General features: G+C 37.7%; 1 protein-coding gene and 1 non-coding gene across 2 annotated transcripts in view; one reads left to right on the top strand and one right to left on the bottom strand.

Annotated features, from left to right (window-relative positions):
* The window catches only part of C11H11orf49 (chromosome 11 C11orf49 homolog), a 186497-nt gene that overhangs the window by 92928 nt on the left and 66082 nt on the right, over window positions 1–27487 (top strand). The gene's annotated exons all lie outside the window — the stretch shown is intronic.
* On the bottom strand, window positions 25897–26004 carry LOC123326255. The gene has a single exon (XR_006540966.1). It is a non-coding gene; the product is annotated as a U6 spliceosomal RNA (small nuclear RNA).

The raw sequence follows: 27487 nt of genomic DNA, 5'->3' as shown, positions 1-27487 counted from the left end.
TTTATTTACTTACTCAACTTATTTATTTGTTTGTTTATTTATTGAGACAGAGAAAGAGAGCATGGAGGGGAGGGGAAGAGGGAGAGGAAGAGAGAGAATCTTAAGCAGGCTCCATCCCCAGCACTGAACCCAATCTTACGATCCTGAGATCGTGACCTGAGCTGAAATCAAGAGTTGGACACTTAACTGACTGAACCACCCATGCGCCCCATGATCTGTATGCAAACTTTAAACATTGGCGAGGATCTAACTATACTACCTCCTTTCCTTTGTATTCTGAGTCATGCCTTTATGCTCCAAAAGAAATCACTAACTAGTAGTGGTCAGCTGACTGCATGTGCCTTGGCCTGCAGTTATGTTTTCTTTGGCTAGCAATGTTAAAAATCATTTTTTTAGGGGACGCCTGGGTGGCTCAGTCAGTTAACCGTCTGACTCTTGATCTCAGCTCAGGTCTTGATCTCATGGTGGTGAGTTCAAGCCCTGCACTGGGTTCTGCACTGAGTGTGGAGCCTACTTAAAAAAATAAAATAAAATAATTTAAAAAAATAATTTTTTAAAATTAGATGCCAAAAATTTAACATAAAAATCTCAATTCAATTTCACTTAAAGAATGGAAAATCATCCCAATACCATGCCCACATTCCAACAAGAGAGGCAGTTTGCTAGGGCGGAGGTACAGCTGCTCCATTTAGACAGGGCATGTGGTGGCCTCAGATTTACCACCATCCCCAGCTGCCTTGCTTCATCTGCTTACGTCTCCTGCCTGGCCTCTGTAGGCATTTGAGTTTGCTACCATTGCTAGAACTTCTTGGTCCATTTATAATCACTTGAAAGGTAGAGTTACACTCTCAATTCAGAAGGAGTCAGGATCTTATTCCTTGACTAGATTCTCTTTCTCTTTCCGCCTTGTTATCTTGCTGTCTCAAAAAATTTTAGAATTGAAAGGGACCGTAGAAGTCATCTTGTCTTGAAACTAGGACTAAGTTAAGGGTTTTAAAATATATTTATCCCTTGATTGTGGTAAAATATACATAACATAAAATTTACCATTCTAACCACTTTTTAAATAGAGAAATCTTTTTTGGTGATAAAATATAAATAACATAAAATTTAACATTTTAACCATTTTTTTAAAAAGATTTGACTTATTTATTTGAGAGAGAAGGCTGGGGGCAGATGGAGAGGGAGAAGCAGACTCCCTGCTGAGCATGGGGCCCAATGCAGGGCTCGATCCCAGGACCCCGGGATCATGACTTGAGCTGAAGTCAGACCCTTAACCTACTGAGCACCCAGGTGCCCCCATTTTAACCATTTTTGAATGTACAGGTCAGTGCCATTAACTACATTCACATTGTTGTGCAGCCACCACCATCATTCATCTCTCTAATTTTTTTCATCTTCCCAAACTGAAACATTTTACCCATTAAAAAATTACTCCCCATTTCCCCATCCTCTAGCCCCAGTATTTTATTTTCTGTCTCTATGTCTTTGACTCTGCTAGGTATCTAATATAGGTGGAATTACATGATATTGTATCTGGCTTTTTTCACTAAGCATGATGTTTTCACAGTTCATCCATGTTGTAGCATGTGTCAGAATTTCATTCCTTTCTATCCATTGTGTGTATATATCATATTTTGTTTATCCATTCATCTGTCAGCAGACACTTGGGTTGCTTCTACCTTTTGGCTATGGTGAATAACACTGCTATGAACATGGGTGTACAAGTATCTGTGTAAGTCCTGGTCTTTGATTCTTGGCCATATTCTTAGGAGTAGAATTGCTGGGTCATATGATAATTCTATGTTTAACTTTTTAAGGAATTGCCATACTGTTTTCTATAGTGGCTTCACCATTTTACATTCTTACAAGAAATTCACAAGGGTTCCAATTTCTCCAGATCCTCAACAACACTTGCTATTTCCTACTGTTTTGATAAAAGGCATCCAAATGGGTATGAAGTTGTATCTAATTATTTTGATTTCCACGTCCCCAATGAGTAATGATGTTGAACATCTTTTCATGTACTTATTGGCTATTGGGTTGTTTTTTTTTTTTTTACCAGTTGCATTTTTAAAAATTTATTTTAATTCTAGTGTAGTTAATATACAGTGTTATTTTAGTTTCTGGTGTACAATATAGTGATTCAACAGTTCCATATATTAGTGCTCATCAAGATAAGTGTACTCTTAATCTGCTTCACCTATTTCTCTCATCCTTCCAACAACTTCCTCTCTGGTAACCATCTATTTTGTTCTCTGTAGTTAAGAGTCTGTATCCTGGTTTGTCTCTCTCTCTTTTTTTCCCTCTTTGCTCATTTGTTTTGTTTTTTAAATTCTATATATAAGTGAAATCGTATGGTATTTGTCTTTCTCTGACTGACTTATTTCGTTTAGCATAATACTTTCTAGCTCCATCCATGCCATTGAAAATGGCAAGATTTCATTCTTTTTTACAGCTGAATAATATTCCTCTGCGTGTATGTGTGTGTGTGTATAAATATATACCACATCTTTTTTATCCATTCATCTATGGATACACACTTGGGTTGCTTCCATAGTTTGACTATTGTAAATAATGCTGCAATAAACATAGGAGCTTATATATCCCTTTGAATTAGCGTTTTTGTATTCTTGGGGTAAATACCCAGTAGTGTGATTACTGGATCATAGGGCAGTTCTATGTTTAATTTTTTGAGGACCATCCATACTGTCTTCCACAGTGGCTACACCAGTTTGCATTCCCAAAAACAGTGTACAAGGGTTCCTTTTACTCCACATCCTCATCAACATTTGTTTCCAGAGTTTTTGATTTTAGCCATTCTGACAGGTATGAGGTGATATCTCATTGTGGTTTTTATTTGATATCTCATCATCAGCTGATGATGAATGATGTTGAGCATCTTTTCATGTGTCTGTTGGCCATCTGTATGTCTTCTTTGGAGAAATGTGTAAGTCCTTTGTCCATTTTTGAATAACATTTTTTGTTTTTCTGTTGTTGAGCTGTGGGAGTTCTTTATATATTCTGGATATGAATCCCTTATCAGATATATGATTTGAAAATATTTTCTCTCATTCTGCAGGTTGTCCTCTTGCCTTCTTGACGGTATCCTTTGATGTACAAAAGGTCTTAATTTTGACGAAGCCCAGTTTATCTATTTTTTCTTTTGTTCCCCATGGTTTTGGTGTTGTATCTATGAAATCATTGTCAAATTCAGTGTCCTTCTAAGAGTTTTATAGTTTTAGCTTTAAAGTTAAGGTCTTTGATCCATTTTGAGTTAATTTTTATATAAGGTATAAAGTATGGGTCAACTTCCTTCTTTTGCATGCGGGTATCTAGTTTCCCCAGCACCACTTGCTGGAAAGACCTGAGTAGTCCTTTCCCCAGTGAATGGTACCCTTGTTGAAAATCAATTGACCATACATGTGAAGATTTGTTTCTGGGCTCTCTATTCTATTCCAGTGGTTTATATATCTGTCTTCATGCCAGTACCATACTGTTTTAAGTTATGTAGCTTTGTATTAAGTTTCAAAATTAGGTAGTTTGAGTCTTCCAACTTCATTCTTTTTTTCAAGATTGTCCTGGCTATTCAGGGCCCCTTGCAATTCCATATGAACTCAAGGATCAGCTATTCCATTTCTGTGAAAAAGTTTGTTGGGATTTTGATAGGGATTGTGTTGAATCTGTAGATTTCTTTGGATAGTATTGTCATCTTAACAATGTTAATTCTTCTGTTAAATAACAAAAACTCAACCAAATAAATTTTAAAGATCTAATTGACTTTATTAATAGATTCATGGGGGCACCTGTGTAGCTCAGTCAGTTGAGCATCCTATTCTTGGTTTTGGCTCAGGTCATGATCTCAGGGTCGTGGGATTGAACCTTGAGTCTGGCTCTGTGCTCAGTGCAGGAGTCTGCTTGTCCCTCTGCCTCTCTCTCTGCCCCTTCCCCCTCATTCTTGTATACTTTCTCTCTCATAAATAAATAAAATCTTAAAAAAAAAAAATAGATCCATGAATCAGGCAGCATCCCATCTAGCAGGTAGAGGGGAGTTTCACTGAGCTGCTGAAAAAGAAAGGCTTTTAAAGATAAACAGGGAGGGGTGCCTGGGTGGCTCAGTTGGTTAAGCGACTGCCTTCGGCTCAGGTCATGATCCTGGAGTCCCGGGATCAAGTCCCACATCAGACTCCCTGCTCGGCAGGGAGTCTGCTTCTCCCTCTGACCCTCCTCCCTCTCATGCTCTCTCTCTGTCTCATTCTCTCTCTCAAATAAATAAATAAAATCTTTAAAAAAAAAAAAGATAAACAGGGAGCAGAGAAAAGGAAATTATTAGTGAAGAATCCACCAAGGGTCACCCTCCTAAGGGGACTGGAAGAGATCTATCAGTAAATTTTCTCTTACTCACCAGGTAACTCCCATATTGACTGGTTAAAAGTTACATTCCTGGGGGGTTAAAACTGCAGTTAGGTTAGGTATTAAGTCTTGGTTTACTGACATAGGGCCTTAATCTAAGTGACACGATTTGGGGCCTATGATTTTCTTTTAAGTCTTCTTTAATTTCATTCAGCAGTGTTTTATAGTTTTCAATATGCAAGTCTTTCACCTCCCTGCTTAGATTTATTCCTAAGTATTTTAGTCCTTTCATACAATTGTAAATGGAATTGTTTTTCTTAGTTTCCTTTTTACATTTTTCTCTGCTACTTTGTGGAATTGTAGTTGTTTTTTGTATGTTGATTTTGTATCCTCCATCTTTGCAGAATTCATTTATTAGTTGTAATCATGTGTGTGTGTATGAAAGAGAGAGATTTTTAAGGTTTTCTACACAGAAGATGATGTCATCTTCAAATAGAGATTGTTTTACCATTTCCTTTCCAACTTGGATGCCTTTTATTTCTTTTTCTTACCTAATTGCTCTGGTTAGAACTTCCTGTACTGTGTTGAGTGGAAGTGGCAAAAGCAGGCATCCTTGTCTTGTTCCTGATGTTGGGGGAAAGCTTTCCAGTATTTGGTTTTGAGATAAAAGCTTGTCAAGAAAATTGTGATTCACACAGATAATTAGCTTCAGATACTTTTAGCTTTGTTTTTAACATCTGGACATCCAGTCAATTTTTTTTTTGTTAAACTGAATTAGTTTAGTTATATGTCTAAATATTCAAAAAAGGAATGATAGTAAATTGTTGTGTCAAAGCTGAGTAACTAATGTACCTAACAATTGGTCATATTCCTAATTGATGAATAATCACTTTGGGGAAATCAATTAACAATTTTCACAGCTAGTTTATTTATTTTTTATTTTTTAAAGATTTTATTTATTTATTCATGAGAGATAGAGAGAGAGAGGCAGAGGCAGAGGGAGAAGCAGGCTCCCCGCGGAACAAGGAGCCCGATGCGGGACTCGATCCCAGGACCCTGGGATCATGACCTGAGCTGAAGGCAGACGCTTAACCGACTGAGCCACCCAGGCGTCCCCACAGCTAGTTTAAAAACTTTATTGTTTAGGGGCGCCTGGGTGGCTCAGTCGGTTGGGCGTCTGCCTTCGGCTCGGGTCATGATCCCAGGGTCCTGGGATCGAGCCCCGCATCGGGCTCTCTGCTTGGCGGGGAGCCTGCTTCTCCTTCTCTCTCTGCCTGCCACTCTGCCTACTTGTGTTCTCTCTCTCTGTCAAATAAATAAATAAAATCTTTAAAAAATAAACCCAACTTTATTGTTTGAAGAAAAATAAATGTGTCTTGTAACATTATATATGAGTTGATTAGTGGTGTTATTTCTTAAAAAAATCAGATATCTCAGAGGCTGCTATGGATTGGATTATGTGTCCCAAAATTCATATGTTGGAGCCCTAACCCCAAGGTGACTGTATTTGGACATAGGGCCTATAAGGACGTAATTTAGGTTATGTGAGGTCATAAGGGTAGGGTCCTGATCCAAAAGGATTAGTGTCCTCAAAAGAAGAGACACCAGAGAGCCTGTGCCCTCTCTTTGTCATGTGGGGACACAGTTAGAAGGTGGCCTTCTGCAGCCAAAGAGAGATACCCCCAGATACTGACCCTGCTAGCTCCTTGATCTTGGACTTCCAGTCTCCAGAACTGGAAGAAAATAAATTTCTGTTGGTTAAGCAACCCAGTCTATGGTATTGTTATGGCAGTTCAAGCAGACTAATACCAAGGACATCTATTTACTCACAGTTTCAACACAGAAAAATTTTGTTTTGCATGCTGAGTCCAAATCCTGTTTTGATTCGTTACTAACATCTTATCGGAGGCTATAAGTATGGCAATGTTGTAAGCCTTAATTGAGCTATTTGATTTATCTAAAATATCAGCAAGATTTCCAAGTTCGTAAACCTATATTTAATGCATTTATTTAAGTTAGAAATAATAGCAATTAATTTCATTGACTGTTGTTCTGACAACTGTCTTATGTCTGTTAGAAAACTTTAGTATAAAAGAATAAATTCTTCTATCACTACTGACATCTCTGCAAGTAACTCTGAAAGGTCTGCAATCTATAAGTTGTTTTTTTTTTTAAGATGTTATTTATTTATTTGACAGAGGGAGAGAGAGAGCACAAGCAGGGGGAGCCACAGGCAGAGGGAGAAGCAGGCTCCCCGCTCAGCGGGGAGCCTGATGCGGGGCTCCATCCCAGGACCCTGGGATCATGACCTGAGCTGAAGGCAGACGCTTAACCGACTGAACCACCCAGGTGCCCTTACAATCTAAAAGTCTTATCCTAATAAAATTGACAGTCCATATCAATGTGCATAACATTTATCCTATAGTGTTTTGAAATAATGCTTGCTTAATTTTAACTGCTAGTGCTTATCTACACAACTTCTGAGGACATTTTAGTGCCTTGCCTTTATCTGATCCTCCACTCCATAAATTTTTTCTGCCATTGCTTTTCCAGTCCCAGTTCAAACATGACTACATTTTTTTTTTTACCACTTTAGTATCTTAACACTTGAAGACTTCTATTTTATAATTATCAAATATTTTATAAAGTAATAAACCTACTTTGTTTGGTTCCATAACCACATCATATAGAGGCAAGTAAAAGGAGGGCTTGTTAACATCTGTACTCTCACCCAGTAAAATTTAAAGATTTTATGTAATCTCAGTCTTTATGTCAATATAGTCCTGGATTAAAAAGAAAAGAAAATGAGCAGGGCAGATAAAAAGCTTTCTAATCAGTGGCACATTTACAGATTCAAATATACATATATATATACATACACACATTTGTGCAGCAGGAGAAGCTCCACAGTGAGTTAACATGAAAGCACAGGTCAGTTGTGTCTGTATAATAAAATTTACTATGTGAAAGATTTAGTGTGCATTTTGTTTTTCTCATAGATGTTAAATAAAGGTACGTTTTTAATAAGAAAAATATTAAAATTAAACATCTGTAGAAACTTTTAATGCCTCTGAAGAATTCTAGTCTTCTGGTTTGAAAACTATTGAGGTACTTCAACCCTTCCCCCATCATATTGATAAAAAAAATCAGGGCCCCCACCACAAATATTGGGGCCCAATGTCTCCCAGGCAGTTGATAAATTCAGGCATTCTCTCAGTCAAGTGCTCCTGCTCTGATGCTAAATAAACATAAATATGACATTCAGGTTCTGAGATCAGTGGGTGATTTCCTGAAAGCCTAAAATGTGATCAAAGGAGTTAAGGCATAAGAATGTATTGCATTTGGGGCGCCTGGGTGGCTCAGTCGTTAAGCGTCTGCCTTCGGCTCAGGTCATGATCCCAGGGTCCTGGGATCGAGCCCCGCATCAGGCTCCCTGCTCCGCGGGAAGCCTGCTTCTCCCTCTCCCGCTCCCCCTGCTTGTGTTCCCTCTCTCGCTGTGTCTCTCTCTGTCAAATAAATAAATATCTTTAAAAAAAAAAGAATGTATTGCATTTGTCTGTGATCTGCTTTCATTGCTTTTACAGACAGAGGAAAGTAGCTACAAATTCTTTAGTTTTAAGTTCCATTTTACCTGTCTTCAAGAGAAAAAAATATAGTTATTCCATCTTTTATTTAAAATTTAAAAATCATGATTCTTATTATTGGGGGAAGTATAGTACTTGCTTTACTACGTAGTTCATGCTTTGAAGGGCATAATAAACAGAATTTAGAAGTTCTTTGAAAATATAACGAAGGATTTTTTAAAAGTTAGGCTGAAGTGAGACTGTACTATGAGATGTTATTAAACCCATTCTCTAAAGTAGATGTACCAGAAACAGAATGGTATGCCTTAGGCTTCTAAAATCTCCTGATTTCATGGTTCTGTTAGAAACAAAAGTAAATGACTAATTTAAACTTAAACACTATGAATCAAAATAAAACCACCTTAGGTTAAAGATGTCAGTTTAATAAACCATACTCAAATTTGTTTGTTTTGGTGGATTTTAAACTGGCAGTATATAAAAGCAAGTATAAGTAGTGTTGAAAATTTAATGTTTTCCAGTTTTATGTTGCTTGGCGTAACTGGCTCTTCATTCCCACTGCCACCACCTGACCCTAATTTAGAACTCTAATTAATCAGAGAGGCTGTCCTAATTAACCCAACACTGGAGAGGTTGTCAAAAAGACAGATGCCTTGAGCCCATCTCCCAACCTACTAAATCAGTCAGCAAGGGAGGTACCTGGGACTTTCTTTTTTTGGCAAGCATTTCAGGTGATTCTTATTATCTCTCAAGTGTGGGAAACATTGAATAACTTTTTAACTTTTTTTTCTTTGCTCCAGTCCTTGCTCTACATCAGTGGTTTTCAACCCTAGTTGCATATCAAGTTCACTTAGAGAACTTTAAAAAAAAATAGTGATGCCGAGGCCCTGTCCCAGACTGATTTAATCAGAATCTTTTGGGTTGGGGCCTATGCTATTTTATTTTTTGAAGTTTTAAGTAAAAAAATGTTTTGCAATATAACATATGTAGAGAAACGTGCAAAATAATAAACATATAGCACAATGGATTCCTACAAAATAAACATACTCATATAATATTCATCCAGATAAAGATAGAGAACATTACCAGCACCGCAGACGCCTCTCCCAGGCCCTCTTCCAGTCATTAATCCCCTCTAGGGTATCATTAGTCTCACTTTTTTTTTTAAGATTTTATTTATTTATTTGACAGAGAGAGACACAGCGAGAGAGGGAACACAAGCAGGGGCAGTGGGAGAGGGAGAAGCAGGCTTCCCGCGGAGCTGGGAGCCCGATGCGGGGCTCGATCCCAGGACCCTGGGACCATGACCTGAGCCGAAGGCAGACACTTAACAACTGAGCCACCCAGGTGCCCCTCATTAGTCTCACTTTTATCACCATAACCTTTATGTGCCTGATTTTGAACTTTCCATTGCTAGAATCATAGAGCATGTACTCTTCAGTGTCTGGCTTCTTTTGCTCAATGTTGTATTTCTCATTTGTTGTTGGGCTTAGCTACAGTTCTTTTCATTGTTATACAGAATTCCATTTTCTATTTAAACCACAGTTTATCCACTCTACAGTAGGTGGCATTTGGGTTGTTTTCAATTTGGGATTGGCACAAACAATGTTGCTATAAGCATACTTTTTTATGTCTCTTGGTATATAGATTTCTGTGAGGTATGTACTTAGGAGTGAAATTGCTGGGAATGTGTATGTTCAGCTTTAGCACATGTTCCCAGGTTTCCAAAGTGATTGTATCATTCTCCACATTTAAGTGTAGTTTATGAGAGTTCTTGTGGCTCTGGAACTCTTTGTGGGGCACACGCATTTTAAAAGCTCTGCAGGTGATCCTGATAACAATTGAAGGTTGAGAACTACTTGCTACAAAATCTTTCATAAATATAATTCTCTAAAGCACAGCTATGGGCTTGTCCATCCCTGCTTAGAATGTCCATAGTTCTGTATTGCCTACTAAGGAAATAGGAATTCCATTACCTTACATTGTAGGCCACTCATGATCTAACCTCAGCCTTTCCAACCGCTACTTTCCTACTCATAACCTAGACTCTAACCACACAAAGACATTCACTTTCCCCCCAAACACTCCTATGCTTTTCCCCTTGCACACCTTTGTTTTGCTTTTCTGTGTAGAACTTTCTTGCACGTCTGTTACGTTCCTGACCATTCTCAGGTAGACCTGGCTCCAGTAACACATCTAACAGTCCTTGTGATTATCACATCCTCTCCTCCTTGCCCTCCCTTACCTCCATTCAAAAGTGATCTCTCTCAGGGTGCCTGGGTGGCTGGGTTAAGCGGCTGCCTTCGTTTCAGGTCATGATCCCAGGGTCCTAGGATCGAGTCCCGCATCAGGCTCCTTGCTGAAAGGAGCCTGCTTCTCCCCTGCCTGCCATTCCCCCTGCTTATGCTTGTTCTCTCTCTCTCTTGCTCTCTCTGTGTCAAATAAATAAATAAAATATTTTTTTAAAAAAGTGATCTCTCTCATGGCACTTGTTCTATCATATTTTACACGTAGTAATTGGCGAACGTAGAATCTCTTTCCTAAGATATCACGTGGAGTTGAGAAGAAAGGGATTTTTCTGTCTTTCTTACATCCCTATCTAGATTATAAATTTGTAGTGTCAAACTTCCCCATGAATCACTGAAGAGAAAGCCTTTTTAGAGTTACGTAGCCTTAGGTTCAGGTGGACTTTTTATTAGATACAGCTGTGCTTTAACAGGCCTTAGCTTTCTCATCTGTAAAATGGAGAGTATATGACTTCAAAGTTGTGAAAACGTAATGAGATAACAGATTAAAGCAGTTAGTAATCTTGGCACATAATACCCGTTCCAGCAAAGCCAGCTGCTTATGTCATTGTGATAAGTATCATCGTTAACTCCCTTGATGGCAGAGACTGCATATTTTATTTCTGAATCCTCATTCAGTGCCTTTGCTTGTTTTTGGTGCTCTAAATGCTGGGTGAATAAATTCATGAATGCCTGCTGGATGATTGGATGGGCCATGCTTATTTACAGTCCATTTCCAGTAAGATTAGCGCGTCTTGGAAGGAACAGTTCAAATTTCAATTTAAGCATCAAATAGGAACAGAAAGGAGAGTTTCTACACCAAACTTCTAAAACTATATTAAAAAGGCCAAATCCCCAGTTTAACCATACAACAGCTGCCGTCCTTCTGCTGCCAGGAAACAGGGAAAACCCTCCAAGAGCTATTTGCTGTTTGTTTGTTCATCCGATAAACATGCCACGACTTGGGGAGAGCACACACTTCCCCTGCAGGCAAGCGCGGGTCTGGGAAGTTGCATGTAGGAGCAGTAAGGAAGAAATCCCCACTCTGTGGGAGAGGTTCCTGCAGGGACGCCGCTCAGCCCATTTGCAGTTTTGCTGATTTATTTACCAAGATGAAGGGACTGGGTGTGGCCAGTCTGAGATTCCTCCTGGGAAGTCACTTCAAGAATCTCCTTCATTTCCTCACCCTTTATCTTTGTTCTCTGGCTTTGGTGCAAAAGGGTGCAGTTAGTCGCGCCCAGTTGGGTACTGCTCCCAGCACACTGAATTCTTTGAAGCCGGCTCTTGCAGCCAAGGATTCCCTGCCCTGTTCTTTTCTCCTTGCCCTGATTTAAAAAACAGTTCTGGAAGTTTTCATCTGGCATGGAGATTGATGAGAAGGAACTTCATGTGTTGCACGCTGTTTTTCGAGATACATAGGAACCAAAAAGGACCTTCAGAGCTTTAAATTATTATCTCTCAAAAACCTAGTTTTAATGGATTTTACATGAACAAATTATGAAGTAGGTTCTGCCATCACCACTATCATTTAAAAGTCTTTTAGTACTAAGAGGCCGTGCAAGTGGGACGAAACTGATACCGGAAAGTATCACCACCTCCATCACTTGCAGGAGGAATGTAAGAATGTACTCGCTAACTGAAACCTCAGGAAAGATGTGTAACAAAACATGCAAACATTAATGGGTAGTCCATGAAGACATTTACCAGGTGACTGATACCTTAAAATATGAACAGATAGATGAATTTAGTCACATTATAATCACAGTGGATCTGATGACAAAAGAATGAGTAGCCTGAAAAATATGTAATTCCAGTGTTCGCAGCCTTATTTGTCATGATAATTGTCCGGTAATTCCTTGGAAGCACACTGCTACTTTTAAAATAAAATTAAATCCAGGAGGCAATGATGGACAAGGAAGTAATACTGAAAAATCGACATTTGTTGCCTCAAGTTGCAGAACAGCAGAATGGTGTAATACCATTTATATAAAATTATATATATCTTATGTCTGTGCATGTTTATATGCATACCAGAATGTTTGGAAAAGAGGTTTACCAAAATGTTATTAGTGGTTTTCTCTCAGTGCTGGCATGTTACTTTTTCTTCACACTTTTCTGTATTGTTTGAGGTTTTTTTTATAATGATCATGCAGCATTTCCACAATCACAATAAAAATGAAGTTATTTTTATTTTGAAAAAAAGAAAATTGGGGGGGTGCCTGGGTGGCTCAGTCGGTTAAGCGTCTGCCTTCGGCTCAGGTCATGATCCCAGGGGTCCTGGGATCGAGCCCCGCATCGGGCTCCCTGCTCAGTGGGGAGTCTTCTTCTCCCTCTGTCCCTCCCCCTGCTCATGCTCTCTCTCTTTCTCTTTCTCACTCATGCTCTCTCTCACTCACTCTCTCTCTCAAATAAATAAATAAAATCTTAAAAAAGAAAAGAAAAGAAAAAAACCTTTTGTTTGAGCATCTGCTATGTGCCCAAAGTAGTACTAGGAGTTATGAGTTACAGAAATGTGTGGCCTTGCTGCCAAGATACATACAAGCTAGTTAGGAAGATGACTCAAGAGTGGTGTAGAGTGTAACCAGGTGTCAGGGTATGTGGTTCCAAGAAGTGCCCCAGGTCACCAGGAAGAAGAGGTCACATGGAAGCTTCTATTGAAGAGATAGAACAGAAGCTCAGGTCGGACCTTGAAAGACGGCTGAATTTGACTAGGAGGAGGGAAGAGGACATTTTAGGCAGTGTGAGCACTGCAGCAATAATGGTATTTGAATGGACAGTGAGGAAACCAGCTTATCTAGAGTAATAAGCAAATATGATTTGTGGTAGAGAAATTTGCTCTCTTACCAAGCTTATTGCATAAGCTGTCTTTATTTGGATCTATTGCAAACTATATTTTAGTATACTTGAGCATTTTACTTTATTTTTAAAGATTTATTTATTTATTTGAGAGAGAGAGAGAGAACACAAGCAGGGGGAGGGGCTGAGGGAGAGGGAGAATCCCAAGCAGACTCCCCGCTGAGCTCAGAACCCTACATAGGGTTCCACCTCACAACCCCGAGACCAAGACCTAAGCCAAAATCAAAGTCAGACGCTCAACTGACTGAGCCACCAGGTGCCCTATACTTGAGCATTTTAAAAAGCAGATCCTAGAAAAATCAATATAATTATTCTGAATATTGACCTAAAGTGACATAAAAACTATGGCTGCATTTCATTATGTTAGTGTATTGAAGATGGAAGACTTCAGTATGAATACTCTGTAATTCTCTCATCTCTGTCCAGAAGCTTGTACTCAATTCAGCCAGTGGCTTTTGTATAGTCTTTTAATTTGTGATTAATATATTCCTATCCCTTTCTTCTTCTATTAAAAAAAATAAAAAGTAGGACATGAAGGATGTGGCCAAAACAAAAACCAAAGTTTATTTTTGAAAAGGACGTTAAGATTGAGACTTTTCCAAACAATGAAGTCAGGATTCACTTCAGTAGTTAACTTGGTTAGCATGATTACATTAAATTTGTAGTATACACCGTAAATACTGTAACTGTGTAAACTATGTCAGGCAAACAAGTTTTTCTGAGAACCATATATTTGAAATTTTAAATACAAAATGTCAATCATAAGGCTTTCCTTTTTGAATTCATGTATTTATTATGTGCTTTCAGTGTTCACAGCACTGTGCTAGGTGATGAAAGGTATGCAGAGAACTCATTCATTCATCTCTTCATTCACTCAACGGTATTTGTTGAATGTGCCCCCTGTGCAAGGTTATTACTCTAGGTGCTGGAACTAAAAGGGTAAGGAGGATATAGTTCTCTTTTTAAGGAGTTCATAATCTAGTTGGAGAGACAATGGACGTGTAAGTAACCAGTTATAGATCACTACTAGAAAGTGTCAGGCCAAATATGCATGTTTATTTGCTCTCTCTGTAGAACACACTAAAATTATAGTAAAGGGGAAGAAGGATAGAAAGCCAAAAGGACAAACAGAACAAGAGAAGAGATTACGGTAACAGACAGGTATCAACTAAATTTTAGAAGCTGAACAGCAGATGGTTAAGTAGGAACTGATTTAGCAGAGAAAGCTGATGACTACCTACAAAAAGGAAAGGTGTCAATATGTGCAACAGAGGTCCAGGGGTCAGGAATTGGAAGTGATAGTTACTCTGAAATTGAGGGTGTGAGGAAAGCTGAAAACAGGAAGATTTGTTGAAAGTCTTTATAAGGAGCAGTTAGGTCCCCAGATCCTCTCCCCTTCATCAAGCATCAATGTCAGTGCCCTTCTGAATCCAGCAGAAGTTTGGAGAAACTAAACTGGAGGAACTCTCAACTCAGGAATGAGAGACTCAGAGCAGAGGTAAGATGGTCTAATGAAAACAAGGAGATTAAGACAGTGTCTGTATGCCAAATATTGATACCCTGTTCCCTTCCTTTGCTTAGCTCTCAGAATGCTGGCTGCCAAATGGATCCCTTCCAGACATAAGTCTGGAATATTTTCTGGAGAAACTGAAGTAACCCCAGAAAAAGTCCCTACGAATCTGATGTTTAGGAGTTCCACTGTGAAATGACCAGGTCTCAACCTATTCATTGTACAGTAAAAGATCAATGTTAACAAGCTCCATCCATTCAGATAACCAGTCTTTTAATATCTCACTCTAAATATGGATGGACATACTCAAGGGTCACCAGTCATGTGGAGGAAGTCTCGAACATGATAGTCAGAAGCCAAGACAAAACTGACAGGGCAGAGGAGGAGGAAACTCAGAAGTGGTGACAATACAAGGAAAAGAAAACTTGAAGAAAGCTGTTATTAATATCCTCAGGAGGAAAAAAGAGAAGATACTGGATCCATTAAAGAAGACTAGCCTGCTACAAAGAAAAAAAACAAAAACAAAAAAGAGTTCTTAGAAATTAGAATGCCAGAAATAAAAAATTCAGGGACACCGGGGTGGCTCAGTTGGTTAAGCGTCTGACTCTTGATTTTGGCTCAGGTTGTGATCTGGGGGTTGTGAGACTGGGGCTCAGCGCTGGGTGTGGAGCCTGCTTGGGATTCTTGCTCTCCCTCTGCCCCTCCCCCCTCTAAAAAGAAAAGAAGAAAAAAATTCAATATAAAGGCTGAAAGGTAAAGTTGAGGAAATTGCCCAGAAGAAGCCAAAAAAAGGGAAAGTAGGAGAAATAATATGAGAAATTTAGAGGCCCTGTCCAGAAGTATAACACTGAAAAAAAAAAGAAAACAGAAAAATTAGAATGCCATCAGGCTTCTCAACAGCAACACTGGAAGCTAAAAAACAATAGAGCAATACTTTCAGAATTCTAGGCGAAGATTATTTCTGACCTAAAATTCTGTACCAAGCCAAATTATCAATCAACCATGAGATGGAATGTAGATTTTTAGATAGGCAAGAGCTTATAAATTTTAACTCCCACACAGCTTTTCTCATGGAACTGAAGGATGTGTTTCCTCAAAAAATGGAAATAAATCTAAAAAGATAAAATTATGGGATCTAGAAACAAGAGATCCAACAACACAGGAGAGAGGTTAAGAGAAGTCTTAGGACGATAATGAAGCCTAGTCCCAGACAACCATTTGTGTAGAAGAGCTAGAAAACAACCAATTCAAACTGGAGCAGCAGAAAACTCCTAGAGGAATGTGTACAAGAATATAAAAAATAGAACTGATAAATCTGTAGTGTTAGGGGCACGCTGGGTGCCCCAGGCGGTTAAGCATCTTGACTCTTGGTTTTAGCTCCTGATCTCAGGGTCATGCGATTGAGCCCCAGGTAGGGCTCTGCACTAAGCACAGACTCTGCTTAAGATTCTCTTCTCTCTCTACCTCTCCCCGTTGCACTCTCTTTCTCTCAAATAAATAAATCTTTTTTTAAAAAGCCTGTTGTGTTAGACTGCATTCAGTTGGAGAGTTAGAGATGAATACTTCCGTTAAAGAAATAATGATTAGGGGCGCCCAGCTGGCTCAGTCAGTGGAGTCTGTGTGACTCTTGATCTCAGGGTTGTGAATGTGAGTCCTGCGTTGGGTGTAGAGATTACTTGAAAATAAAATCTTTAATTTAAAAAAAAAGAAGTCGTGTTTAACACTTAGAAACTCCAAGCAAACCAAGAAAGTGGCCATTATTCCAAGAAAAATGAAAAGTTGTATAAGAAGGAACAATGTACTAATAATATACCTTGCAGCTTGGTTATGAATAATATTTATATAGCATAAAAATATAAGTACTGAATATTTTAAGCTAAAGTTGGTACTATATATTAGAGAGATTGGAAGATGGGAAGTATGTATAAGTGGTAAAAAAAGATAATTTTCATCTTCAAATAAGAGTCCAAAGATAATATCTAAAACTTAAAAATCAAGAAAGAGCAGCATAAGCATATTATTAAAAAATGAAAAGTGAAAAACAGAAGACTAGGTGAATTTGTTAAGTGGAGTTAGTTAAAAGGTTACTGCTATAGTTTGATTTAGAATCAACTGAGCTTGAAAAGCCAGCACACCTTTCAAATGAACTTGTCAGCAGGGATTCAAGACTGATACAGAGATTGGAAGAGGAAATATCGTCAGTAGTTAAATCATGTGAATGGATGAGATCACTGAGGAATAAAAGTGTAGCGAGAGAGGGGGATAAGGGCAGAACTTTGGGAGATCCTTATATTTAGAGGGTGAGAGGGGTGCCTGGGTGGCTTAGTCAGTTAAGCACCTGCCTTTGGTTCAGGTCATGATATCAGGGTTCCTGGATCAAGCCCTGCATCGGGCTCCCTGCTCAGCGGGCAGTCTGCTTGTGCCTCTCTCCAGCCCCCCAGCCCCCCACCCCCACTTACGCTTGTTCTCTCTCTCTCTCTCAAATAAATAAGTTTTTAAAATCTTAAAAAAAAAAAAAGAGGGGCGTCTGGGTGGCTCAGATGGTTAAGCGTCTGCCTTCGGCTTGGGTCGTGATTCCAGGGTCCTGGGATCGAGCCCCACATCGGGCTCCTGGCTTAGTGGGGGGCCTGCTTCTCCCTCTCCCTCCGCGTCCCCCCCGCTCATGCTCGCTCTCTCTCTGTATCTCTGTGTCTCAAATGAATAAATAAAATCTAAAAAAAAAAAAAGAAATGTGAAATGCTGAGAATTAATTTCTAACTAAATTGGCATTGCTCAATAAATTGAAAAGCTAGCTAAAGTGACCTCCAGAATTTATTCTGGGGTGCTTGGGTGGCTCAATTGGTTAAGTTTCTGCCTTTGGCTCAGGTCATGATCCCAGGGTCCTGGGATTGAGCCCTGCATCAGACTCTCTGCTCAGCGGGGAGCCTGCTTCTCCCTCTCCCTCTGCCTGCCTCTCCCCCTGCTTGTCCTCTCTCTCTGTCAAATAAATAAATGAAATCTTAAAAAAAGGGGGGGGGGTGAGAGAAGGAAGAAGAATCAGGGAAGAAACATCAGAATGTATGAAAAGAAATGACATAATATGACCTTACAGAAACCAAGGAGGAGATTTCCAAGGAAAAGATGGTCAACAGTTTCAGTTGTCACAGGTGGAGAACTAAGAAGAGATCCTTCGAATCTACTACAGTGATTGAGTGATCATCCGTAACTTTCAAGAGAATAGTTGAGTTGAATGATGGAAGCAACACTGAAAGGATTACTGAGTGAATGAATGGATGGTGAGAAAGAGGGGGATAATGAATATAGCACACCCTTCTGAGAAATTTGGCTTTGAAAAACAAAAGGAGAAGAAAGCTTCCGCGAGTAGCCTTTGAAAGATTTTTTTAGATTAAGGGATCACTTAAACATGTGCAGGTAAATAGCAAGGAGTTAATGGAAAAGGCAAGATTAAAGATGCAAATGTAAGGGATAATTGATAGAGCAAGGTCCTCGAGAAACTGAAAGAACATGGACTCAGGAGCACAGGTGGAGAGATTAATCTTAGTAAGAAGTAGGAAAGATTCTTTCTCAGAGAGGGAAGGAAGAGGTGAGGATTAACTGAAGACAAAAAGAAATATTAAGGCATAGGGGAAGGAAATTGAAGGACTAAAAAATCAGATGACTTCAATCTTCTCAGTAAAATAGTTTATCTACTTAGAGTTGGGAGTTGGGGCAAAGGGTTAGTTTGGAAATTTGAGAATGGAAAATGTCTGGGGCAGCTGTTGTAAGGAATGCAATACAAAGTCAGAAGGAGATGACTAAAAGATTACCCAGTAGCCATGAGCATCCAGTTGAGGTTAGATAGTATGAATTTGTAATAAAGCCAATCAATATGGTTTCTGGACTTCCTCCAAGAACGCTGTATCTCCAACAGTTGTATTAGTCATCATCTTGGCTGGAGAGGGTTTCCTTGGAGTGTCTTAGGAGACATCCCAGGGTTCAAAAACTTGAGAACAATGCTTGCTCAAGGAGAGTTAATGCTCAGGAGTACCAAAGAGCAGATTTGCCGCTGGGATACTTCCATCTGTGTGTCATTCAGAGGTCTTGTGGGAAGAATCATGGGCAAAGAAAAAGAAATATATTTAAGATACGTAAGAGAAGCAAAGCAGTTTGGTATCAAAAAGATCTATAGCTGCATGTGTATCTAGTCACAAATCTGAGGGTGGAAGCATGTTGGAGAACATCTGGATTCAGATAAAAAGAAGAGCAGAAGAGAAGTGACATCATCATGGGATTAGACCGTAGACTACCTAGCCAGATGGAAGATATAGATAAAGCATTTTTGATGTAGATCACAAAACTGGACTGAGGAGAACATGGTGATAGGGATTTCAAATGTCAAGACATAAGCTCAAAGTCACGTTCAGCCAAAAAGCAGTATACTTAATTCTTTTTTTTCTGTTTGTGTTTTTTCTGATCATTAAAGAAATACTTGCTTATTGTAGAAATGTAGTACAGAAAGGTGTAATGAAGCAGAAAAATAATCACCTCCAAACCCACTACAGACAGCCCTCACCATTTATATACTTGCTGTTATTCCTAGTAGGGTTTTTGTTAGTTTGTTTGTTTGGGGTTTCTTTGTTTTTGTTTTTGGTGGGGTTTTTTTAGTTTAAACAGCAGAAATTTATTTTCTGACAGTCTGTAGGCTAGAAGTCTAAATCAAGGTGTCAGCAAGTTTGGTTTCTCCTGAGACCTCTCTCTCCTTGTTCTGGTATTTTTTTATTCGTGGGTGTTTTTACACTGTATAGATTACGCAGAGTTACATTTGTATAACCTTTTTTTCCTAACATAGGAGCTTTTTCTAAAATTCTTATATCTAAGATTCTTTTTAAATCTCATTTTATTTATTTTTTTCTTCTTTAAAATTTTAAATCTTTTATTTGCCTTCATGTTGTCTTCATCTCAGAAGGAGGAAGTATGAGATAGGAGTTCTAGGTATAATTATAAAAACAGTTTCACTCTTTACTGTTTCCTACCATTATTTACATTATTCTGAAGATTTCAGTCAATAATACTATTAGGAAAAAGACATAAGAGACATAAAAATTTTAAAGGAAAAGGAAAATTACATCATTTGCAGGTGACACAAATACTTAACCTGGAAAGCCCCCAGATAAGTTGAAATCTATTATAAACTGTATGAAACTTCAACAAGGCAATTAGACAAAATATACTAAAACCAATGATTTATTTAATAGCCTTGGGAAAGACCCCTAGGTGGCTTAGTCAGTTAAGCATCTGCCTTCGGCTCGGGTCATGATCCCAGGGTCTTGGGATCGAGCCCCGCATCGGGCTCCCTGCTCTGCGGGAAGCCTGCTTCTCCCTCTCCCACTCCCCCTGCTTGTGTTCCCTCTCTCGCTATCTCTCTCTCCGTCAAATAAATAAAATCTTAAAAAGAAATAAAAACAATAGCCTCTATGTATTCAGATAAGAACAAAAGCCCCTTTTTACAATAGCAAGAGAAAATACCTAGCAATAAACCCAACAAGAATGTGCAAGACTATATGAAGAAGGCTATAAAACACTACTGAAGAACCTGAAAGAAGACTTGGGCATATGGAAAGGCATACTGTGTTCTTGGAAAGGAAGACTTAAAAATCATAAAGCTGTCAGTGCTCCTAATTTAATCTATAATTAGCATGATCTCAGTAAAAACAGGATTTTATTTGGCTTGTTTGCTTATTTTGTTAAGACAAGCTGATTGTAAAGATTATATAGAAAAACTAAATAGACTAGAATAACCAGGAATATCCTGAGAAAGAAAATATATAGTGGGGCACTAGCTCCACCAGATTTAGAATCTATTATAAGGCTATAAAATTTTATTAATAAAATAGCTAACACAAAACACTATGTCCCAGGTACTGTTCTAAGCACTTTAGATAAAATAACTCATTTAATCCTCACAACAGCCCATTATGATGACCTTGCTCAAACTCAGAGCCAGTAAGTTGCAGAGGTTGAATTTAAACTCAGAAAGTTGGCTCCGATATACATGCTCTTCATCACTGTTCTATACAAATGTTCATTATTGGCACATGAATAGATAAGTAAAAATCAATGGACCAGAATGGAGAAGCCCCCCAATTGACCCAAATATGAAAATGGTACTAACCTATGTTGGAGGAGGGAGAGCATTTGAAATCAATGAGCACAACTAGTAGCCATCTTTAAAAAAGTTGGATTCCTTCCTCACACCTTATATGAAAATAAATTCCAGATGGATCAAAAATTTCAATGTAAAAATTGAAACCATAAATGCACTCAAAGAAACCACAGGAAAGTGTTTTTATAATCTCACAGAGAGAAAAGCCTTTCTAAATATGAATGACAAAAAACCTGGAAGTCATAAAAGAAACTCTTGATGTATTTCATTAGATAAAAAAGGATGAAAAATCTGTTTGACAAAAAAAACCCTATATATAAAAACAAAAGATTAACAACAAATAGGGAGAGATATTTGCAACTTATATTACAGATGAAAGGCTAATTTCCTTACATACAGAGTTCCTAAAAATCAGTTATAGAAATACTAAAAATTCGGGTGCCTGGGTGGTTCAGTCCGTTAAGTGAATGCTTTCGGCTCAGGTCATGATCCGAGGGTTCTGGGATCAAGTATCGAGTCCGGCTTCCTGCTCAGTGTGGAGTCTGCTTCTCCCTCTCCCTCTGCCCCTTCCCCCTGCTCATGCTTTCTTTCTCTCTTTCTCTCTCTCTCTCTTTCAAATAAATGAATAAAATAAAAATACTAAAAATTCTGTAGAAAATTTAATGAAGGAAATGAACAGAAAACTCACAGAAAAGGATTGTATAAATGGTTCTTTAAAAATTTTTTTAAATAATAGCTTGAGATATAATTGAATGCCATAAAATTTACTTATTTACTTATTTATTTATTTATTTATTTTAGAGAGAGCAAGAGAGCACAAGTGGGAGGGGCAGAGGGAGAGGGAGAGAGAATCTGAAGCAGACTCCATGCTGAGCACAGAGCCTGACGTTGGGCTCGATCTCATGACCCTGAGATCACAACATGAGCCAAAACCACGAGTCAGACATTTAACCAACTGTGCCACCCAGGTGCCCCTATTTTTTAGTTTTTTTAAAGTAGGCTCCATGCCCAACATGGGGCTTGAACTCACAACCTTGAGATTGAGAGTTGCATGCTCTACCGACTGAGCCAACCAGATTCCCCCAGATTCCCTATTTGAAATGTACAATTCAGTGGTTTTTAGTGTATTCATATACAGTTGTGCAACCATCATCACAACCAATTTTAGAACATTTTCATCACCAACTCTCCCCACCCCCCCAAAAAACCCATACTTATTAGCAGTAACTCTAATTACTAATTACCTACTACTTTTACCCCACCCACCCACTTGTAGCCCCTAATTTACTTTCTGTCTCTTTGGATTTGCCTATTCTGGACATTTCGTATAGACGGAATCATACAATATGTGGGCTTCTGTGTCTGGTTTCTTTCACTTAAAATAATGGTTTCAAGGTTCATCCATGCGTAGTATGTATCGGATGCATACCTCATTCCTTTTCTATGGCCAAATAATATTCCATCGTATGGGTGTACCACATTTGCTATCTACTCATCCAGAGACAGACGACTGGGTTGTTTCTTCTTTTTGGCTATTATGAATAATGCTGCAATGAACATCTGCATTCAAGTTTTCGTGTGAACATATGTTTTCATTTCTCTTGGGTGTATACCTAGGAGTGGAATGCTGGGTCATATGGTAATTCTTTGTGTAACTTTGTGAGGAACTGCTTGTTTTCCGAAGTAGCTGCATTATTTTACATTCCCACTAGCAATGCATGGGTTATAGTTTCTCCACATTCTTGCCAACACTTGATATCATCTGTCTTTTTTAATTTCGGCATCCTAGTGAGTATGAAGTGGTATCTCGTTATGCTTTTGATTTATATTTATCTGATGACTAATGATGTTAAGCATCTTTTCATGTGCATATTGGTCATTTGTGTATCTTCTTTGGAGAAATGTTCATCTACATTGTGGTATGTACCAGTACGTTTGTTCCTTTTAATTGCTGAGTAGTATTCCATTATATGAATATAGCACAATTTGTTTTTTGTTCATCTGTTAATCGACATGTGAATTATGTGGTTTTTGGCTACTATGAATAAAGTCTCTAAGAACATTTGTCTACAACTCTTTTTGTGCACATATTTTTCCCCAGCTTTATTGTGATATAATTGACATGTAACATTATATAAGTTTAAGGTGTATGAAGTGATGATTTGATACATATGTATATTGCAAAGTGATTACCACAATAAGGTTAATACCTCTATTACCTCACATAATTACCTGTGGTTTTTTTGTGGGGGGGGGGATTTGTTGTTGTTGTTGTTTTTGGTGGTAAAAACATTTAAGATTTAGCAACTCTTAAGTATATAATATAGTATTGTTAAGTATATTCATCACGCTGTACATCACATCCCCAGAACTTATTCATCTTATAACTAGAAGTTTGTACCCTTTGACCAACATCTCCCCATTTCTACCACCCCCATTCTTGGCAACCACCATTCTACTCTCAATTTCAATGAGTTCGGCTTTTTTAGATTCCATATATAATTTGAGATCATACAGCATTTGTCTTTCTCTGTCTGACTTATTTCACTTAGTATAATGTCTCCAAGGTCCATCCATATTGTTGTAGAAGGCAGGATTTCCTTCTCTTTTATAGCTGAATTGTATTTCACTATGTACATATACCATATTTTCTTTATCCATTCATACATCAACACTTAGGTTGTTCCTGACTTGACTATTGTGAATAATACTGTAATGAATATGGGAGTCCAGATATATCTTTGAGATAGTGATTTCATTTCCTATGGATATATACCCAAATATGGGATTGCTGGATTGTTTCGTAGTTCTATTTTTTTTTTAAGATTTTATTTATTTATTTGACAGAGAGAGACACACAGAGAGAGGGAACACAAGCAGGGGGAGTGGGAGAGGAAGAAGCAGGCTTCCCGCTGAGCAGGGAGCCCGATGCGGGGCTCGATCCCAGGACTCCGGGATCACGACCTGAGCCGAAGGCAGACCATTAATGACTGAGCCACCCAGGCGTCCCTGGTAGTTCTATTTCTAACTTTTTAAGGAGTTCATACTGTTTTCCAGAATGACTGTACCAATTTACATTCTCCCCAACACAAGGGTTTCCTTTGCTCCACATTCTGCTGACACTTGTTACCTCTTTTTTTTAAATAATAATTTTTATAAATGTGAGGTGATACCTCATTGTGGTTTTGACTTGCATTTCCCTGATAATTAGTGATGTTGACCATCTTTTCATGTATCTGTTGGCCATTAATATCTCTTCTTTGGGAAAATATCTATTCAGGTCCCCTGCCCATTTTTTAATTGGATTATTTGGGTTTTTTGCTATTGAGTTGTATGAGTTCCTTATATATCTTGGATATTGATGACCTATCAGATATATGGTTTGCAAATATTTTCTCTCATTCTGTAGGTTATCTTTTCATTTTGTTGACCGTTTCTTTTGCAGTGCAGAAGCTTTTGAGTTTGATGTAGTCCCACTTATTTATTTTTGCTTTTGTTGCTTGTGCTTTCGGTATCACATCCAAAAAATCATTGCCAAGACCAATGTCAAGTTTTCCCCTATGTTTTCTTCTAGGAGTTTTACAGTTTCAGGCCTTACACTTAAGTCCTTAATCCATTTCAAGTTAACTTTTGTAAGTGGTGTAAGATAGGGGTCCAATTTCATTCTTTTGCCTGAATATCCTGTTTTCTCAGTACCATTTATTGGAGAGACTATCCATTCTCCAATGAGTATTGTTGGCTCTCTTGTCAAATATTAGTTCACTGTATACACATAGGTTTATTTCTAGGCTCTTGATTATGTTCCATTGGTTTGTGTAAATGTTTTTATGCCAGTACTGTACTGTTTTGATTATGTTATAACTTTGTAATATAGTTTGAAATCAGGAAGTGTGATATCTCCTGCTCTGTTCTTTCTTAGGATTGATTTAGCTATTCAGGGTCTTTGTGGTTTCATATGAATTTTAGGATTTTTTTTTTCTATTGCTGTAAAAAATTCCATTGGAATGTTGATAGGGACTACATTGAATCTATATATAGCTTTGAGGAGTAGGAACATTTTAACAATATTAATTCTTCCAACTCATGAACACAGATATCTTTCCATTTGTTTGTGTCTTCTTCAATTTTTTTCATCAAAGTCTTACAGTTTTCAGTATACAGATTTTTCCCCTTTGATTAAATTTATTCCTAAGTATTTTATTGTGTTTGATACTATTGCAAATGGGATTGTTTTCTTTATTTCTTTTTCAGATAGTTTGTTGTTAGTGTATAAAAATGCAACTGAATTTTATATATTGATTTTGTATCCTGCATCTTAACTGAATTCATTTATTAGTTCTAACAGTTTTTTGACGGATTTTTAATTTTTTAAATTTTTTAATTTTGTTAAAGATTTTATTTATTTATTTGAGACAGAAAGTGAGCGAGAGAGAGAGCATACACGAGCAGGGGCAGAGGGGAGAGGGAGAAGCAGACTCCCGCTGAATAGGGAGCCTGACTCAGGCTCTATCCCAGGACCCTGAGATCATGATTTGAGCCAAAGGCAGACACTTAACCAACTGAACCATTCAGGTGCCCCTTCATGGATTTTTTTTAAAAAGATTTTCTATATAAGGTGATATCATCTACAAACAGAGACAATTTTACTTCTTCCTTTCCAATTTGGGTGGTGTCCATTTCTTTTTCTTGCCTAATTTCTCTGGCTAGGACTTCCAGTGCTATGTTGAAAAGGCATGGTCTTGTTCCTAATCTTAGAGGGAGAGCCTTCAGTCTTTTCACCATTGAGTATGTTAGCTGTGGGCCATAAATGGCCTTTATTTTGTTGAAGTACATTCCCTTCTATACCCAATTTGTTCTGAGTTTTTTCATGAAAGGATGCTGAACTTCGTGGACATATGTTTTTATTTCTCTTGGGTGAATATCTAAGGGTGGAATTGGTGGCAGACTTTTTCCAGAGGGGTTGTACTGTTTTACATGCCTACCAACAATGTCTGAAAAATCCCTATTGTTAACACATCCTAGGTAACATTGGTGTTTTCAGTCTTCTTTTCTCCCTTAGCTTTATTGAGATATAATTGACATGTCACATTGTTTAAATTTAAGATGTACAATGTAATGATTTGATATATGTAAATATTGTGAAATGATTATCACTATAAGGTTATTTTTAAAAATATGGAACACTTCACAAATTTGCCTGTCATCCTTGCACAGGGGCCATACTAATCTCTGTATCATACCAATTTTAATATATGTGTTGCTGAAGTGAGCAAAGACTTTTTAATTTTAGCTTTTCTAGTGAGTGTGGAGTGGTGTCTCATTGTGGTTTTAATTTGCATTTCCCTGATGATTAATGAATTTGAACACTTTTTAATTGTTTATTGGCCATTTTCTTTATGAAGTGCCTTTTGAAATCTTTTGCTCAGTTTTGGGTAGGTTGTTTTAATTATTGAGTGGTAGAGTTCTTTATGTATTCTGGTTGCAAGTCAGATATGCATATTGCAAATATTTCTACTATTCTTTGGCTTGTTTTTTCCCTTAATGGTGTCTTTCATTGAGCAGAAGTTTTTAAAGTCCATTTGATCAATTTTTTCTTTTATGGTTAGTGCCTTCTGGGTCTAGTTTTTAAAAATCTTTGACTACCCTAAGTTTGTGACAGTATTACCCTACATTTTCTTCTGAAAGCATTAGAAATCTAGCTTTTATGTTTAGGTCTATAATCCATCTTGAATCAATTTTTGTGGGTGGTTTGAGGTTGAGGTCAAGTTTCTTTTTTGTACCATCTGGATAGCTAGTGGTTTGTTCCAGCACCATTTGTTGAAAAGACTTTACTTCTCCCACTTAATTGTTTTTGTTCCTTTGTTTAAAAAAAAAAGCTAGTTGACTTTATATATATGAGTGCATTTCTAGATTTTCTATTATGTTCTATTGATCTATTTGTTAAACTTCAGTCTTGATTACTTTAGCTTTATAGAAAGTAGTGTATGCACTTTAGCTTTTGCTTTTCCATTATTGTTTTGGTCATTAGGGGTCCCTTGCATTTCCATATAACTTTTAGAATAAACTTGTCAATTTCTACAACAAGAAAGACAGACACACAGAGAGAAAGAAAAGAAAAGAAATCCTGAGAAGAATTTGATTGAGATTTGAAGACTCTGTAGATCAATTTGGGGAGAATTGTCCACTTTTTAATATTGAATCTTCCAATCCATGGACATAGTACATTTTTCCTTAGGTCTTCTTATATTTCTCTCAGCAATGCATTATAGTGTTTAATATATGGATCTTATACATTTTATTGAATTTATCCCTAAATATTTCATGGTTTTGCTAATATTATAAATAGTGTAATTGTTTAAAGTTATTTTCTTTAGCAATTTTTTATTGCAAGACAATGGAAATATAATTGCTTTTGTATATTCCTCTTGTATCCTGTGACTTGGCTAAATTCACTTATTAGTTCTCATAGTTTCTTTGTAGATTCCTTAGAATTTTCTGCATGCAAAATCATGTCATATGCAAATAGAGGCAGTTTTACTTCTTCCTTTCCAATCTCTGTAGAGGTCTTTCTTTTTTCTTTCTTTATTGCACAGAGTAGGACCTCATTACAATATTAAAAAGAAGTGGTAAGAGCAGATAACCTTGCTTTGGCCAGAAAGTTTTCAGTCTTTAGAATTAAATGGGAGGTTTTTCATGGATGCCCTTTATTAGGTTGAGGAAATTTACTTTTATTTTTAGTTGGTGAGAATTTTTATTGTGA

The sequence above is a fragment of the Neomonachus schauinslandi genome, chromosome 11 (assembly GCF_002201575.2).
Source record: "Neomonachus schauinslandi chromosome 11, ASM220157v2, whole genome shotgun sequence".
In the NCBI taxonomy this organism is placed as follows: domain Eukaryota; kingdom Metazoa; phylum Chordata; class Mammalia; order Carnivora; family Phocidae; genus Neomonachus; species Neomonachus schauinslandi.
The sequence above is the reverse complement of the archived record's forward strand: the minus strand, read 5'-3'. Positions and strand labels throughout refer to the sequence as shown.